The 9075-nt window shown below is 32.3% G+C and overlaps 1 long non-coding RNA gene across 5 annotated transcripts; it reads left to right on the top strand.

Annotated features, from left to right (window-relative positions):
• Window positions 1-1032: 1032 nt before the first annotated feature.
• Window positions 1033-4395, top strand: LOC145012807 (uncharacterized). 5 transcript variants are annotated; one of them, XR_013664676.1, is made up of 4 exons: window positions 1033-2203; window positions 2295-2541; window positions 3176-4162; window positions 4238-4395. It is a non-coding gene; the product is annotated as an uncharacterized LOC145012807 (long non-coding RNA). The 5 variants fall into 5 exon arrangements; XR_013664675.1 differs by having other exon boundaries at window positions 4267-4395; XR_013664678.1 differs by lacking the exon at window positions 4238-4395 and having other exon boundaries at window positions 1033-1469; window positions 1926-2203; window positions 3176-3349.
• Window positions 4396-9075: the final 4680 nt, after the last annotated feature.

The raw sequence follows: 9075 nt of genomic DNA on the forward strand, positions 1-9075 counted from the left end.
CTATTTATTATTATTATAACTATTATTCAGTATTTTAAAAAAAAACTAAAAATTTGGTATGATAATCATCATATCATGATGATAAATATTAATAGTTTAATGGTACAATCTGCATGAAAAATACTTTTTAACATGATGTAAATCCAATTGATTTTTAAATTTTCCACCCAAATATTATTTTAGTTGATTAAAAATAGTTTTTTTTTTTTTTTTTTTTTTTTTTTTTTTTTTTTTAATATTTAAGTAAATACTTCAATAATATATAACAATGTAGTTTTTGGTAATTTTATAAATATCTTACTAGATAACCAGAACTTGCCGAACACTAAACACAATAAAAGTGTTTGATATAGAATTTTATTTAATAGCAAGTGGTTCAATGTTACATGACAAGTCTGCTAAGAAAACTATTAAGGTAAAAACTATTTGTCAATTTAACTACTCATTTTGCTTTAAAAAGGACCTTAATTGCAGTATATTTAAAATTTTATAACCATAGTAACAACACATTTGCATTTACCTATAGACAAGAACAATTTAAAGATAGATCCATGTTATGCTTTATGTAAATATCAATTATGCATGAAACGTGGGAGCCATGGACAAGCCCGGTGTCTTGACCAGCCAATAAGGGTAAATTCGGAATTACAAGAGACATTTTATGCTTTTTGCCAACATATAATTTAGTTTTTACCCATAATAACAGTGTTATTTAATTTCCTTACCCATAGTAGCAATGCATTTTCATTTCCTTGCCAATAATAACAGCGCACTTGGTTGTTTACCGCTAACAATCAACATACTTTGAATTCCTTATCCATAACAGCTATGTACTTGTGTTTGTTCAAGATTCATACAATAGAACGAAATACCCAAATTACATTTCATGGGCCGTGCTTAGCACGGGCCTTGAACATAACTAGTATATATATATATATATATATATATATATATATATATATATATATATATATATATATATATATATATATAACCCTTTTTATCTCATTGACTCATTCCACCAAAATCAAATCTACAGAGTTCGTTTCAAGCCACGTATCCTATCTTCGTAGGAACGGCGTAACGTATCACAACAGACATTTTTAAGTTTGCCTATAACATCTCACATCCTCCACATAGAGTCTTAAATAGCCCCTAACGATTCATCGACTCCCCTTTTCCTCTAAGTGCAACACCAGATTCCTTCCCCAACAATCGACCGAGAGATACGTCCATTACCGCCCCCGCCTTCTTCCACCAAAGACGATTCTTCGGGACACTTGGTTTTCACTGATCGCCTTTCGTAATACACCGCCATAGATGACCCCTCACCGTGATTCTCTTTGCAGTTTTGTGACTACACATGCTTCTTTCTTTTTATTGCTCGAATTCCTTTTCGGTTGGTGCACCAAAAATTGAATCGAACATTTTTTTCCTGATTCTCAAGTATTCATCCATCCCTTTGAAAGGTAATTCATAGATATCACTACTTTTTTCTAAAACATCTCTACTTCTTACTTCTTTTTTAATGAATTGGATTATCTGATTCATGTATTGAGTTTCTATTTCTCTTTTTGGATTGCTTGATTTTTAGTGAGTAAGTTTTTGTAGGATTGTGTCTAATTGACGTGTGTAATCAGAATTTGGAACCATAGGTTAGTTTAAGGACGATTTGTCCTTTATGGGGGTATACATATACATTGGGAAGATTTGGAATATGTTTTGCTAAAGAGAATTTGATTATGCTCATAATGTGTTTGATGAAATGCCTAGGAGGAGTTTCATCTTTTAAACCTTAACGATTAAATGACAAGAAGAAAATAATGATTGATTTTCTATTTTTTTTATCAATGGCCCAATGTCTATGTTTGATGTAGTCATGACTTCAAATCATCATAACGCAACAACCGTTAAATGTGTTACAGATGTTTGAATCTTATACTTTTTAATTTGATAACGACAAGGAGCATTGCTTACAGAGGCTGCAAAACAGATTAGATTTTGCTTATATATGAGTTTCAGAACAAGTATCCATGAACAAAAACTAATGAAACAATGAAGGGTTGGTCTCACATTTTTCGATTTTGATTATTGCCTTAGAAACATTTATGGCATTAACGAAAACTGCCTCTCCTAGAGAACAGGTCCATGTTGAAGTTTTAAGTAGTGGAAGGAAAGGAAAAGATCCTTCTACTGAGTTATGGTAAAAAAAAAGATAACTTTTTTTAATAGTTTCTCATTTATTTGTGATATATAAAATAGCTTTTGGTGTTAAATTACTGCTTTTTTCACAGAAATCATTCCAAGATATTCATAGAAATCATGAAGAATTTTGTAACGATATGCATTTACCGAGCATCCATCATATATTTTACTAAACAACATAGATTTCCTTTTAAGATTCTATTCCATAATTAGAAGCAAGAGGCTGGGGGACTGGAATAGATTGTGGAGCTTTTGAAGGGCATAACGGTCCAGTGTAGAGTTGCTAACGAACACCAATGCCCTTTGTGCTGCACATTCATCCGCTAACATGACTGTGTATGTAATCATACATTATCTTTCTTATTTTTATACAATTAGTATATAAATTGTCAACAAAATTACTTTTCAAAAGTATTTCTTGAGTTTTTGTTATTTGAAAAATGGAATCCTGGAATTTTTTTTTGTTGGTAATTGTATCGATTGTTTTCAATATCTTTATGATTGCAGGAAATAATGGGATACAGTCACATGTGATGGGATGATCTGCATTTGTTTAACCTTAAACATAATTGAATGTAAATTATAATATAGCTATAAAAATTTTAATTGTAAGAAATCCATGATTTTAATTATAACTTAAACTTGATTTATTTATTTATTTATTGATAAAAATAACCGAATGTTTTTACTGTAATCTCATTGTACGTTTAATCGTTTTCGTTTTGTGAATAAGAAGTTCTATAACTATAATTAAATATAATATACAATAGAATTGGGATTACCACATGATGATTTTACATAGCTCATATTTATGTTAATGCGTCTCAAACCTACCCTTAGACCAATGTTAATTGCATATGTATTTATAATTATATTTTAATTTTGTGAACTTGTTGATGCATGCAATGTTACTTAATAAAACTGCAATCCTCATTTATTTTCAATTGTTGAATAATTGTTTTCTATGCAGGCCAACAAGATAGAAGATGCTGCTGGTCAGCTTTTTAGGTGCAATTAATTACGAATTCTTTGGAACATATTTATGTAAAATCATTGTATAGTAAAGTACGTTGCTGTATTATGCTATGTGTTTATATCATTACTATATATAAAAGCCCTTTTATTGAGGTGCCGCCTATAACAATTTAAGAGGGTTTATTATACAACACGTTACCACCACACTGAAAGACGCCATCGACATTGACATCGATTCATAGAGACTCATGTGTCAAGGTGTCGTATCCTCTCTATATATATCGTCCACCCTTTCAACATTTATCTACCAATTCCCGTTCTCCATTCCATAATTCCGGCTTCGGTTGCAAGAAAATCTATGACAACAATCCTCCATAGAAAGAAAAAACCCTGATTGGCGACGGTGGTTGGGGTCGAATTCATGTTGATATAGATTATTTCAATGAACGCATCAGTTACATTTCTGGTTTCATTCCATGCCATCGCTTCCCATTCCTGATCAGTCTCCTTTTCTCCTCTTCCATCTCATTCACACATACAGCGAGTGATGTGGTAATTTGATTTATTCATATATTCCCTTTTCAATTTGCTATTTGTTGTACGCGTTGTGGTTTATTTTCTTCCCTTCTGTAAACTTAGGGTTCGATTTGAAGCCCGATTTGGTCCATGATTTTGACTTCTAATTGTTCACGTTATCTTTTCTGGTTTGAAAGTTTTCAAGATGGTTTTGGAAATCAGAGACCTGGTGGTTGCGAGAACATCTCTGCAATCTCAAAATTCATCAAATATCACTTCCTTTTGCGTCCTTGTTGATTTCTTTGATGAGTTGGGGTTGAACGCCAACATCGATGACTTGCTGATTTCTTCTCTCTCTAATAATTTACGTTCTGCAGCAGTGGCAAAGATGTAGACAATGAAGTACTGATCAATGGGTTTAGCAATAATTCATGCCCATCTTATTTGCCTGAGTTGGGGTGTGAAGGTGAGTTTTTTTCTTTTCCATTTCAATTATTTTTTGCTTTCTTCTTTATTTACAGCAAGTTAAAAATTGGGATAGGAAATTGATAGATGATTTTGTTGATGAAGCTGACATTTCTTCAAACCTCCTTTTATTCAACATCTCACGATTCATGTATTGATCTTCCGTTTCTGGTTTGTATTATCCCTTTTCCACTCTGAATATTTGTAGATTATTGTTTATCTAGATTGCTTTTCATGAGGATTTAATAAATATTTATTCATAAACAATTGTGATAGTAACATTTTGGACAATAATCCATCCAAACTTTGAACTACATGATGATAATCGATTATACATAAGAAATTGTTTCATATTAGCAAAGCATGATATTTGACATTTTTATTATAAAACATGAATTTAAAAGTGATCAAGGATATGAAAAAACAAATAGTTGATAAAACCGCCTTTAAATCTATATTATCATAACACAATCAAATGTAAACTTATTATATTTAATTTATTGCTAATAAATTTAATTTTTATAGTACTTGTGTTTGGTTTTTATAAGATAAAATCTGTTTTCGCGTTTTCGCAAGATATTTATGTTTTCGCATGATCCTACTTGTGTGTGTGTGTGTATATATATATATATATATATATATATATATATATATATATATATATATATATATATATATATATAATAACATTTTTAATAATTATTGGTTTACCTATGTACCACCTCAATCGTATTGACTGTGAGATAAATAAACAAAGAAAGATAATTCATTTATGGTCGATCCGTTCATCAAACGAATGTTGGATTAGTTTTATTGGTTTGTTGTTGCGTATTAGGCGATATGATTGAACTCAAAATACAAGCACGGTTAATGAAGAAAAAACATACACTTATTATCCCTTATCTAACGACGTTATCTCAATGGTGGTCTAACCGATGACGCAATTACACAAAGCCGACATAAGTCGATTTCGTTGACCTTTATAAGTCTATTAACGAACTATTTGCCTTTTTCTTCTTAATGATAACTAATCATAATTATGCAACTGAACATATTCATCCATAATGCGTAAACTCGTATTATGTATTTATATTTGTGTGTGTATCCATCCATGATTCATAATTACAACAGATGCATAGTTAATTATGCACATCACATAGATAATGATTTTGCGGGTTTCTTCCTCGTCAAGTACTATCTAGCTTAGCTAATTATGTCACTATATGTAAAGCTTGATAAATTATCTGTTTAATTATTGATCTACAACAGGATGATAGTATTATTTATTTAATTGTTTTATACCTTTTATAATTACTATAATAATGCTCTTTTAGTAACATATATATATATATATATATATATATATATATATATATATATATATATATATATATATATATATATATATATATATATATATATATATATATATATATATATATATATATATATATATATGTTATTTTGGATTTTGAATTGAAATACAAAAGAGCTTTTAAAAGAAGACATTAAGATCTTGAATTTGCGAAAAGAAACTCAAGAATGGATTTTCATGGCACCAAGATTTGGAAAATACTTTGTAGCTTTGTTTGAAGCACATGTCATCAAATAGCTTTTTAATACTTTATATGTCGGTACTAACATGCATATTTTCGTAAGGCTTTTTTTCTTTGTTAGAGTGAAAAGAAGACAAAAGGAGTCGATGTAAATTAGAACGATAACGACTAAGAAAAGAAATTAAATATTTTCTCTTTGGAAAGTCAAATTCTATAAACCAATAGTAAAGTGACCAAAAGTAATAATAAAGTGATGGTGATATAAATTAGGGAAAATAACTTATGATGGTAATTAACTTTTCGGTATGTTCACATCTGGGTAACTATCTTTTTTTTTGTACATATTTAGGTAACAAACTTGTTGGAAGTGTTCACATATGATCATTATGACATGCTATAGCAGGTTAAATCCTAGATATGAACGTTTTTAACAAGTTCATTACCTAGATGTGTACAAAAAAAATAGTTACCCAAATATGAACAAAACGAAATATAAAAGTAAATTACACGAATGGTCCCTGTAGGTTGGAGAAATTTGTGTTTTTGATCCCTAACTTATGTTTTTAACTTAGATGATCTGTACTATTTATTTTTTGTGCGCGTTTAGTTCTTGTATTACTTAAAAAGTCTATTGTGCCCTTATTAATTATTTTTTTAATTAATTTTCTTATTTATGTATTTACTTTTTACATATTTAAATAAAATGAATAGACCTCACATATTTGTATCTCCTCAGATGATCAATACTGTTTATTTTTTAATTAATTTTTTTTTTAACTCGGATGATCCCTACTGTTTAATTTTGTTACGAGCTTGGTCTCTGTGTTACCTAAAAAGACTATTGTGTACTTATTAATTTTGTTACGTCTTCATCATCCCTTCTTTTTTCGGTCATTCAACTCCGTCGAATCAACACTACAACCCACTAAAGATGAAGAGAGAGTAGGTTATGGTGTTGGTTCGCCAGAGTTGAAGTACCAAAAAAAGAAGGATGGTGAAGACGTCGATGTTACTAAAGATGGAAAAGAAATAGAAGTTGGGGAGGATGAGAGATGGGATGGTGACTGGTAAGACCCAAATTAAAATTTTCAAATGTGGTTTCAGGTTTACGGTGATGAGATACATATATGTGGGGTCTATTAATTTTTTTAAATATATAAAAAAATAAATACATAAATAAGAAAATTAATTGAAAAATAAATTAATAAGGGCATAATAGTATTTTTAGGTAAGACGGGGACCAAAGCGCAACAAAAATAAATAATAGGGACCATCCAAATTAAATTTCTCAAATGTGGTTTGAAGTTTATGGTGAGGAGATACATCTATTAGTTTTTTTAAATATATAAAAAAAAAATACATAAATAAGAAAATTAATTAAAAAATAAACTAATAAGTGCAAAATAGTCGTTTTAGGTAAGACAGAAACCAAACGTGTAACAAAAATAAACAGTAGGGACCATCTGAGTTTAAAAAAAATAAGTTAGGGACCAAAAACATAAATTCCCCAAACCACAGGGACCATTCATGCAATTTACTTTTATTTTTTCGTTTTGTTCATATTTGGGTAACTATTTTTTTTATAAACATCTAGGTAACGAACTTGTTAAAAACGTTCACATCTAGGATTTATTCGAACGGACCACAATCGTCCACCCTATATCCCATAACACAACACTTGGATCACTTCATGGATTTTATCATGAAGTAATAATAGATGCGAGTTAGGGACGAGGATGTAATTAAAATACAACTTACGCACGTACGCCTTTCCATTCTTGTGTTCATTATTTGTTAGGGACGAGGTTTGTAATAATCATTATGTTGGAAGTTGTATTTTGGGGAACTCGCATCAAATTATTCGAACGGACCACAATCGTCCACCCTATATCCCATAACACAACAACTGTAAGCATAAATGCTTAGTGAGTTCCCCAAAATACAACTTACGCACGTACGCCTTTCCAGGCCCTGACCTTCCGGTCCATGTGTCTCAGGGGACTTCCGTCCCGACTAGGTAAACCTTCCGGTCCTCCCTACGTCAACCTTACGGTCCACATCACAACGCCTTTCGGCCCATAACATAATTCCTTCCGGCCCATATCATAATGTCTTCCGGCCCATATCAAGCATATCATACATGACACATATAAACGATTGACTTATCACATACAATGCATATATCTCATAACATTTTCGACCTTCCGGTCACACAATAAAAAGCCCTTCCGGGTACAGTATAGTGAGAAAACTCACTTCGTGGAAAGTCTAAGATCTCGCGTCCTCGCTATCTCCAAATCCCAACAACGACTCTACCTCGCCTAAACATAAAAATATCATTTAATACTCAAAGACTTCCACCATTAAAACTTTACCCCTTATCATCATTCCTCAGAGGGTAAAAGACCATTTTACCCTTCCTTGACCTAAAGTCCTCATGTTGACCAAAACCCTAAAAGTCAACAAAAGTCACCCTATGAGTACGCGGGGTGTACTGCTAGATGTACGCTGGGCGTACATCGCTAACCCATGGATCGGGGTCTCCACCCAGTACGTTGCGCGTACTGGAAGTTACGCCCAGCGTAACCATCAGATTCTAACAAACTTCATTTCTGTTCTTAATTGGTTAAGCCATTACTCCAACTTCTAGATCCGACTCTGTTAATGCGTCTAAACCCATAAAGTCGAGACCTTTAAGCCTTGGCATGGCTGTAAAGGCTCCAACACTTCTTAACATCATTCTATTCCAACTCAAGGTCCTAGATCTCATGCATGGCACAATATTCACGTCCAAGATGTCATTTTTATGAGTCTACAACTCCAATAGATCAGAAAAATGAAGGATCTAAGCTTATGGAGGCCATTTGCACAAAAAGTCTCCACCTTTGGGACTAAAACCCTAGAAAATGGTACTTGAAGCATATAACATGAACCAAGTGATAAGATCCGAACTTTTTACCTGATAATGAAGCTTTAACCCTTGCAAAGCTCAGATCTACACTTGAACACCACTTCTAGTCTTTCCAATGAGCTCTTCTTCTCCTTTGCAACCTTGGAATGGCACCACCAAGCTTAGAATACTCACAAAATGGCTTAAGAACAAATGCACACTCTTTTTAGGGTTTCACTTTGACGGATGGTGGCTGAGAAGTCCAGCCACACATTCCTTTTATAGCCCTCCAAAGGAATTAGGGTTTTTAGATCTGGACCAGTTACGCCAAGCGTAACCTTGGGTACGCCCAGCGTACCTGAGGGTGAACGCGTCCAAATGAGGCGCGCGAGTACGCGCAGCGTACGCCTTGTACGCCTAGCGTACTCGCCTAGCATGAAAGCCCTAAAATGACAACATAACCAAGAT

This window comes from Lactuca saligna, chromosome 8 (genome assembly GCF_052625555.1).
Source record: "Lactuca saligna cultivar CGN05327 chromosome 8, ASM5262555v1, whole genome shotgun sequence".
In the NCBI taxonomy this organism is placed as follows: Eukaryota; Viridiplantae; Streptophyta; class Magnoliopsida; order Asterales; family Asteraceae; genus Lactuca; species Lactuca saligna.